Source organism: Formica exsecta, unplaced genomic scaffold (genome assembly GCF_003651465.1).
Source record: "Formica exsecta isolate Colony F162 unplaced genomic scaffold, ASM365146v1 scaffold332, whole genome shotgun sequence".
Lineage (NCBI taxonomy): Eukaryota > Metazoa > Arthropoda > Insecta > Hymenoptera > Formicidae > Formica > Formica exsecta.
The window spans coordinates 175148-185866 of NW_021850572.1; the positions used below are offsets into that span (position 1 = coordinate 175148).

The 10719-nt window shown below is 34.2% G+C and overlaps 1 protein-coding gene across 1 annotated transcript in view; it reads left to right on the plus strand.

The window, feature by feature from the left end:
• The window catches only part of LOC115238307 (lachesin-like), an 80898-nt gene that overhangs the window by 43673 nt on the left and 26506 nt on the right, over positions 1-10719 (plus strand). The gene's annotated exons all lie outside the window — the stretch shown is intronic.

The window sequence follows — 10719 nt, forward strand, 5'->3', positions numbered from 1 at the left end:
GTCGTGTTCCAACTCGTCTGCGCGAGAGACAAATTAAGAGAGAACCAAATGGTCCACCAGTGGTACCGGTTTTTTGTCTGCTCATGCTTCATTAAATTAGAATAACGCCAAAAGCATCGTAGACATTTGTGAATTTATTTAAAAAGAAACATGGTATGATATACATATGCATATATTTCATTGACTTTCTTGGGTTGTACGACTAATAAAATTCGCATGATATTTTATTTATGAAATGTTTGTAAAATATTCATTAAAAAGAATACTCTGAAATTAATGCTTTTAATTCTCGTAATTCTTATATATTTATACTGTTTATAAAAATAAAATTATTTGCAAGAAAATATAAATGTTATATATTTAATGCTTATAATTTTAGTAACTAATTGAAATAGTTTAAAGCATAACACATTTATTACATTTATTATCTGAATATTTTTTTTTGAAATTTGAACATAAAATAACATTGTTTCTTATGTAGTGTTCTCATATATTCTAGTTTTCGCCAGTTTCATTTTTAAAATTAATTTTACACTGGTGAGAGAATTAGGAGCTGCTGATTCCTCATTTTTGCACATTTTTTATATTATATTTATATTATATCTCAAATAATATTCTAATAAATAAAAAAAAAAAAATAAAAAATGAGATTACACATAAATAAAATCGATGAATAAATTTAAAGACATTTCTCTTACATAGCTTTAGTCGATATACTGTGTATTGTGTTATCGAAAAAGACGTTGCGCGTGCATTGTCTCTCGCTTAATCGGAATATCATTCGCAGAGTTTTTATTTCGACCGCAAAACCGATCTGGTTCATAATTCTGAGTACGTCGCACTACAAAGGCGCAAAAAAAATGTCAGTTACAACGAAATTCCATTAGCGTCGGTTTTCACCGCTTTTAAGTATTTCCTTTGAATTTCTCTTGCTAAACCAGTCGGCGCACTGCTTGCACGGTGAGTTTACGTTCAAAGCAAAACGGAATAAGACCAGATATATTTTTATGTCTATCCGACTTTCTGGAACCGGAGAAGAATGCTCGCGTGAAACATCGCAGCGGACTTGGACATTAGGGCTTTGTTCTGACAAGACAGACCACATGACGTACTAGTAAAGGAATACAAATGCAATAGCCGCTTCTTCTTCGGTAGTACGTCATGTAGTTTTTCCTTTCTTGGTCAAAAGAGAGAATTAATGTGGACATCGTGGGAAGATATGTGCACGAATTTCTGGTACAATCCTCGAAACAGCCGTTCTGCAAGAAAATATGTCACTTTATTACAATAGAAAAAGCATTAAAAAAATTTAATTTATTCCAACACGTATTGTTATTATTAATACATTACAAATGAAAAAAAAAAATGTTTTTTTACACAACACAATTAAAAAAGAAAATATATAAAAAAGAATAAAGTATATGTAAGAGATAGAATCAAATTCTATATCTAAAAGTAAAAAGTTATTTATACATCTCATAGATAAATGTTTTCAAGTAACGTATTTATATTTTACATACTTTATTTTTATATACTTTTACGTAATCAATTTCGTTTTCTACATTTCTAATGAATTTTATTTGTTATCTTATATACAATATCATACCGTCTGACGTCTATGTTTAATTCAAACCGAAATTGCGACATTCTCTCCTACGTTAATCTCGAGGATGAAATTGGAAAGCATTTTATGATGGGGATCGGCGAGGTTGGTATGCGATAAATATCGAGAATGATCACGCGGTCTTTGGCATATCAAAGCAATTTACGTTACACGAACGGTTGCATCGTGTGAATTACCAAGCGGGATCTTGCTAAGGATTGTGATGCGAGGTTGAATCTCGGTTAGGAGTAAGGCAATAAAGTGGAACGAGAGAATGCAATAGGGAGAGAGGGAGAAAGGAGGGAAGGAGGATAAGGGAAGAGACACAACGACTAAAGGCGAGAGGAAGAGGAAGAAAGAGAAGGTCGAGGCAGAAAATGCCTTGACGTTCGACGATTCAATCAACGCAGCACATTGTCAACGTCGGGGGTTGGAGAACGTCACCCTACGGCAGATATTCTTAGGGTCGGGATATGAAAAATGACATCTAACGGGCGGGGAGACGGAAGGGGAGAATAGCGGGGAAGAATATGCGCCGAGGTACGTTCTGGGACGCTTCCAACCGAGGGATGTTTGACAGGTATCTTTGGCGTTATCCGTGCGCGAGCGTGTTTTGCGGCGTCACGCGTTCGTGTAAAAGGAACATAAGTAGCGAGCATGTATTTAACTGACTATACCAATTGACGAGACAATCCGAATGTCACCAATGAACTCTTAATCTCCACCTTCATTTAAAATTGATTTTATTAGGGATTTGAAAGAGAGAAAAGTAAGATTTTCTTTTACTTCTTCTTGTTTTTTTTTTTTCGATGATCTTTGTGAGCACTCTCTCCCCTGCATTGGCAGGAAATTAAATCAATGATTAATAAATAATATATAAAAATTTTGATAAGTTCAGTTAACAGAAATACTTTATTTATAGTCAGAGCTATATTATTTACAGCGTGCTATAATATGTGAATTATTTTTATTTTCACATTATTGTTTTTAAATTGTGCGAGCGTTTTGAGTAATATTGTTGTACTATTTAAAAACCGACTACTTGATTTATCTTATTAATGCTAGGGATTTTTCGCATTTTACACAGGCGATTGAAACTATGCAACAGCCGCTCGTATATTTTTTAGTGAAAGAAAAACTTTGAAATTTGTGAGGTACGGATAACATGTGTGCGCTTTTTCTTTATGTGCAGATTGTTTTGTGTTATTCGTGGCGGACCAGCTAGCCTTTAACCGATAAAAAACATATGGTCAATTCGTTTTTTAAATACATACAAAAGCTAAAAGATATGACAGTTTTAAAGATAGCTTGTTCGATCGTATCTCTGATATAATAAAGTTTAATTGTTTTTTTGTTTTTTTTTATAGACGTGACATAGATAGCACAGCAATTTTTTTAAGAAACTTATATACTACACATGATTTTTATAAAAGACACAGAAATACACGTATAAAATATTATGTCTACGTCACTTTGCACGATAATATATAACTTTTTGGTTTCACGTAAAAGTACGTCGTGAGCTATTACTGACCTACTCAGTTTAACAATCAATAATATTAGAAATACAGTTTACTTTCGAAGTTGATAAATTTCGATCGCTTTAACACAAAATAATACAATTTTGAACGAAAAGACTGTTCTTTGAATAATGTGGAGAATAGTTCGGAGTTTATTATAGAATTTCTTTTTCTCTCTTCTCAAGTTTGGTATAAATAAGCAAAAATGTTCGTGAATTATAACTTAAGCACTCAACTTTTATGATATATACTTGTCCAAAGTATGAAGCACTCTTAACAAATTGTGGCGAGTTAAATTAAATAGCATTTGCAGACTAAAACTTATATATAAAATCTTTTAGACATATAGTAAATTCTTAATATACCTTATTAGTGTATTTACTAACTATATGTAGTATATCTATTATATATGTACATATATCCATCTGTATCTACTTGTAATTCATTGGAAAAAAAATGTAGTTTTCTCAAATAGAATAAATTATCAAAACTGCAAAAAGTTTAAAATGTTAATTCGACATTTTTTTATTTATCTTTATGAATATTAAATGTTAGTATGCGCGCGCGCTTATTAATTGCTTAATGAGTTTTATTTTATATTTGTGATAACAAACTCTAACATCTAATGTAATAGATGTGTTTACGAAATAGACTTTTATATACAGCATTATTGCACATTAATAATTTATTATCATTCCAAAGGTATGCAACTGCTTATCGTAAGGAAGGTATTCAGTAGATATATGTGCCACTTATTACAACGATTGTCTTTGCAATCAGCACGACTAGCGACAGGAGATGCACATTTCAGCTTAGGCGTAAGTAGGAGGCACTTCTTATTGCACATAACCAGGTTAATGGTAATGCGCTAGACAAACAAGTCGTAGAGCACGGGCTTTAGGAATTACGTATCTATCTGTCCATGGGAACACAAACGGCTGGGATGGCGTTATCTGTATTTGACATTCGTTACGATGATTGCCTTTGTAATTAGCGCGTTCGTGGTTGATGAGCGATTACAATTAACAGGGCATTCCTTGTTTAGGCAAAACCCGTTCAATCGGCTCTTGTTGGGCTCATTAATGTGATCGTATGTTTTGTTGGTGGCACGAGCGTTTGATAGTGGTTGTAAAACGACAAACTAAAGAGAGAGAGAAAGAGAGAGAGAGAGAGAGAATGAGAGAGAGAGAAAGAGAGAGAGAGTGGGAAGGGGGTTGGAGGGAGAGTTGGGCACTCGCAGGAGGAAAGTGTGTGCGGGGATAAACCGCAGCAGACAATAATTATGTCGATTGTACCACTGGGACTAATTATCCGTCTGTACAACTTGCATCGAATTCACCTACTATTTCGTCCTGTGTCCACGGCAAACTTTGACGTTACGGACAGATGCTTATCTTTGAGTTCTCTGATAACATGTGAAATTAACCCCCGTAATCTGACGAATGAGAGAGAGAGAAAGAGAGAGAGAGTGGGAAGGGGGTTGGAGGGAGAGTTGGGCACTCGCAGGAGGAAAGTGTGTGCGGGGATAAACCGCAGCAGACAATAATTATGTCGATTGTACCACTGGGACTAATTATCCGTCTGTACAACTTGCATCGAATTCACCTACTATTTCGTCCTGTGTCCACGGCAAACTTTGACGTTACGGACAGATGCTTATCTTTGAGTTCTCTGATAACATGTGAAATTAACCCCCGTAATCTGACCCGGATTAGATAGCCTTCCTGTTGTTCGTATACTAAGGGATATATTTAACAGTCCAGTGTGCAAAGTATTTTTTGCAAAAACAAAATACCACCAAGTAAAGTATATGCAAAATTGTATTTAAATTTGTTATATTCAGATAATTTTACTAGATGAGTTTTTTATTGCACATATTATAAACATCGTTTATGAAATAAATGTAAATTTAGCAAATGACATTTTAACTAAATTAATGCGGAACTTTTTTTCCATCAAGCGCCGTATTATGTGATGAAACTATAAAGCAAATAATGTTGTAGTAAAAATTTGACGGCAAGTCATTTATTTATCACCATTTTTCAATCTCGTTGTAAATAATTGATTAATAATAGCTTCCAAATAAAATTTTTCGGACAAAACTGTATCTGAAGTGAAGTAAAATTTCATTATTTATACACACACACATACTAAAATTTTATTCATCAAAGTTGTTTAACTTTTAATTACTTATAATGCTGAGTTTGTACTGTCGGAGATATACCGACAATTGTTATTTTTCATATACATTTTAGTCGCCTTTTATTTAAAAAATGTTAATCTCTGCAACCTATACGTGCTTTATAATTTTATATGCAATTTAATTCCGTATGAGATCTCTATGAGATACTCATGCAAAAAATAAATTTTCAATTGCAACAAAGCAAAACAAAATGAAACACTAATTGAATCTGTCTTTCGTATAAACGCAGTAATTATTAGCCTGGAAATATCAATGTAGTTTTTTTAAGCAGTGCAGTGATTATTTGTGTGATAAAACATATTGAATATAATATTAGTAAGCAGGTTTTATACGTAGCAAAATTATACATAAAACAATTCTGAAATTTGTTAAATAACATTTAGAAATCAATGTAAAAACATCAATTATATTTATTCAAAACACACACACACACACATATATATATATATATATATTTTGAAAACCTAAACTTCCATGTACATATAATTTTATTTATCTATAAACAGAAATCTGAGTATTTTGTTTCATAGAAAACAAACAAAAAAATAAAAATGTATGTTATCGTTATAGATTGTGCACACCATATCCGCTTTTAGAGCATATATTTTCCTCATAACATCATTTCTTTTTAATTTTTTATACGGTCATACATGTATCACGATCAAGGAATGAATGACGTGCGTTAGACGTTTAAATCACGAGCGCTATACAAGCGTGATTATTACCATACCATAGCCGTTCGATGATAACCGCTATCACGCTTAGAATTTTCCAATATTTACACATCGGAATATTCAACGTTTTCCAAAGTGCCGCTAGAAAACTTGAATAACCGATGCTTGTTTGGTTGCCGAGTACGTTTAATATATTTATCTTTAATAAAGGCGAACACGCGCGCGCATGCTGACTGATTTTCATGTGCACGTTTAATGATGCTTTGTTATGCGAATTAACAATATGACATACATTCGTCATATATTCGTGATGTACACAAATGCTCTCTCTTGCGTTATATAAGATAGTACATTATTTGCTTCTAAACGAATTAAAATTTAAAATTTAATTAAAATTTATGATATGAATATAAATTTATAAATTTAATTATACTTATTCAATTAAAATTTTATTTTATTTGTTTTATATACATAATATTATAAGCGTTATATATTAAGCGAGTATATAAAGTAATTATTTACATAAATAATTACTTATTTAAAATAAGTATTTTTTGAATATATGATATAAATTATAATCATAACTTTTTTTTGTTTATTTATTATCTCTTTCTTTCTCTTTCTATGTCTCTTTACTTTTCCGTAGATAAATATGTGATTACATATTGACTCTTTAATTATTTAATGTTATTCGATTATATGAGAGCATGTTACTCGATTATTAAGTTGCATTGAAAATTTCACATGTTATTGCCGAGATTCTAATGCAAGAAGCATACAGTTTCGCTCTTTCAGACGATGTATTATACCGCAAAATTGCTTGGTCGCGCGTTCGTATCTTGTTAAAATATTTGAGAAACCTTCAAGAACTGTGTATAGTTGGGTAAATACGAATCACTGTCTCTACATTTTTCTTCGTAAGCCATCGGTCTTAAGCTGCCAGTAATTTACGTGTGTTGTGTAGGTGCAATACATGTTGACGAAAAAACATTATTTTCTTATTTATATCGCGCAATACCGTGCGTGTAAAGACTATCTCTTTAGATGATAGTCAGGCGATATCGCATAAGAGAACCGCTCGCAATAACAACTCGTGACGTAGTTTTAATTTCACGTCGTGTCGTGTTTTGTAACATTACAGTACTACATGCTTATGCAACTATCTGTCTTTCTGTTTGTGCACTTGATATTATTATTTTTTCATTGTATAAACTATTGCAATAATAATGCCAATAAATAAAATTAATTTGTATTTAGAAAGCAATATCGTAATTTTAAATAATATTCGTGTAAAAAGCTAACATTCTTGAAACAACACATGTAATTGTAATATTGAATAGTATTAGCATAATGCGAGCACATATTAGCACAATGTGCATTGTAACCTAATTATTCAAAAGCACTTGGTGCTAGCAATTGACACAACTTTGTATGTTTCAATTAGGCAAAACAAATATAATTCTATCAATGTACTATTATCGTTATAGGAAGCGCAATATTAATAATAATGGATACTGATTTCGTTAATTTACGATTTTAATATATCCTGTATACTGGAAGCGGCATTACCAAGATTTCGATATGCTTTATCTGTTTAAAATGAATTTTTTTTTTTTTTTTTTACAATTCCAAAGTATCGGATGTGTGTACAAATTACCTTAAAATATCGTATGAAAAGATATTTAATTAAAAGGAACCTTTTTTTAAACATATCGAAATCTCGTCGGCATTATTCTCGTTTCAAAGTACTTAAACTCATCGTATCAACATTCTCGTTTACGGCCGACGACGATTACGCGAGCGCACGCAAACGGAAGAGAAATCGAAGTAGAAAGGATGAGCGATAGTCCGGCGGGTTAGGACACGATATACTCTCGAGGGGAAACTTGCCCGAGTCATTTTTCACCGCGAATCCGAGTCGCGAAAGCGCTCGGCCCACGAGAAGATATCTCGCGAAATTAAAGAACTGCACGCTCGGATACTCCTTTCGTACTGTAGATATACAACTAAGGGATGAAGCGAGTATTGCGGGAAGGTGGTGCAACGAGTGGTTGCGAAGGAGAGAGTGGGAGAGATGTTAAGGAAAAAGTACGAATAAAAAGGGTAGGTAGGTAGGTAGGTATACACAAGTATCGTCTTGTGCAAGAGCGACTGACGTAAACGAAAATAAAGAGTCGCCGCCGAGTTCTGATTTCCTCTCCACCGTTTTCAACCAGCAGACGATGAGGGAGGAGGGGGTGGCCGCATCTAAAGCACAGAACACAGTGCGCGAAACGAAAAAAGGGACATGGAAGTGTTGTTTTGCGGGATGCGGGGAGACACGCGAGAGGAGGGGAAATGCAGCGGAAAACGAGAGAAATCCGTGGTAGGTTTATTCAAACGCGCGCGGCCGCATCATTACGGCAACGTGCAATTACATTGTTACAGCGAAACGAATCATTCGTAAAAGCGAAACGTGTTGTACCGCAATGCTGGCCGCGCTCGCCGGTTGCATTTCGGTCCTGCATACGAACTTGAGTAATTGCCGCGATGACAACTCTGCGACCGCGCGCGCGGGATAAAGGAGGACGACGTGTTTCCATTACGCGTGTGCTCATGGAGCTCGTCATGCGTACGTAATAGACCGATACCATACCACCCGGTATGCTTTCGAGGAGAGAAAAAAAAGACGAAACAGAGTGTACATGTATGCATATAGATAGACGCGTGCGCGCGTTGCACATCTTCTCTATCAACCCCCGAGAGATTTCGCACCCCCGTCTTGCGCACACAATTTACAACCGCCCTTGCCCTCCCGCCGTCGTTCGCGTTTTCTTCGCCCGCGCTCCGGCACCTTCTTTTCCGTTTCTTCCTCCTCGCGGCGGACGTAACCGCCGTTTTTTCGCCCTCGCGTTCCTCGTCCTCGAGCCGCTCTCCCTGAAATCGTTCTTCCTTTTATCCGTACGCCGTTCCTCGACCGTCTCTGCCTGTCCGGTACACATGAAGCACGTGGTTCTCGCAACTGTACGCGACACATATCGCCTACGGGCCGAGGAGAAGCGCTATGCGAGGTGGACGTGCACGCTCTAAAACGACGTCGAGTGTATTACGACTTCGGCGTAACAAGTTCTTTTTTTTGTTTCCTTTTCTCGCTCTTTCATTCTACCTCTCCCGCTTTCTTTTTTTCTCTTTCTTTCTCTCCCCATTCTCGTCCTCTTTATGTTACGAGCGTAGTTGGTAAGCGTCGAGCACATTGTCGGTAGCACTTGGACGATGAGACGCGTTGACAGCTTCCGCGATGAGGACGGAAAAGAGGGTGGTTGCTGGGAGTAGAGAGGAGAGGGAATGGCGCATGAAAGACTCGTAACGGACATTCATAAATAAAACCGCGTGCGGCGTCGTTTCACCGCGAGATCTTTGTCCTTTTTTTCTCTCCTATGAAGGATAAGTACGAGGAATGCTATCTACCTTTTTAATGAGATTTCTCGACTAGGTTGCGATATAGATTGCAGTATACAAAGCGATAGGTGTGTTCCAAAGTACAGCTTATATGTTCCGCGGATATTGGATCAAATAAAAGGATTGCTTTTATAAAAAATAAAAAATAAAAGGGTACAAGAGTGAAGCGGTAACTAGGTCGCGTACATTATTATGCTCTCTGATTTGGTTCCTGATAATAATAGCTTTATAATTTGAAACTTGTAACTTTGACATTTCTTTGATATTTGTCTTCTATGAGAAATTTAATGTAATCGTGCAACAAATTCTGAAACGTATTATAACTCAATTTGCGTTTATAAACACACTTTTTATGTTATATAATGTATTAAAGATCAAATTATATTTTTATAAAAACTAATGCTTTTGATGTAAGAACAAGAAGACACGTGTGATAGTACTTTAAATATAAATTGCTTATCATAAAAAAAAAAATTATATTCATATCAAAGTCAACATTGCAATGTATTTAAGAGCATTTATAATTATTTATTATTGAAATGTAAGCATTTCTTCAAATTATACATTTATGTACGTCGATGTACACACACATGTATACATAAGAAATTTTTATTTTACAACTATATAAATATAAGTTTTCTATATTGATTATTTATTTTAAAGTAAAGAAACATGAATGTAATAGAAATACATATATGCTTATTTATGCAGCACTTGTACAATTTATGAAAGCTAATAACTCTTTAAACTATATTATTATTATATTATAAAGCTAATTTAGAGAACCTTAATATGCAATTAATATAAAATTTATTTAATATGAAATTATAATATGCTTTTGTCACTTTCCTTTAGCGACATATCGTGAGTTATTACGCCTAATGGAACCGGTTGAAAATTATTCTCCGGATGCAATTTTCTTTTTCACTTTTCTCGTTAAACGAAACTTGCAATGTAAATCTGTTTTACAACACAATATAATAAATTATTAACTTCTTTCACGCAGCCGGCAACAGGCGAGAAGAGCATAAAGTATCTATGTAGCATTTGTTGTCATTCTGGATATTATGCGGGAAAGTTGGATATACATCTCGAAAATATACCTTGAAAATTTAATTCTGTAGACGCTGAAACATGTGTCCCAAAGAGCAATTGTTTTTATTTTAAATTGAAAGAGTCTCTAAATTTTAATATTTTCTTACTTATTTTCTTGACTATCTAAAGGATAGAAATTAATATAGTTAGAAATAATATAATAATATATAATTAAAAGAATTATAT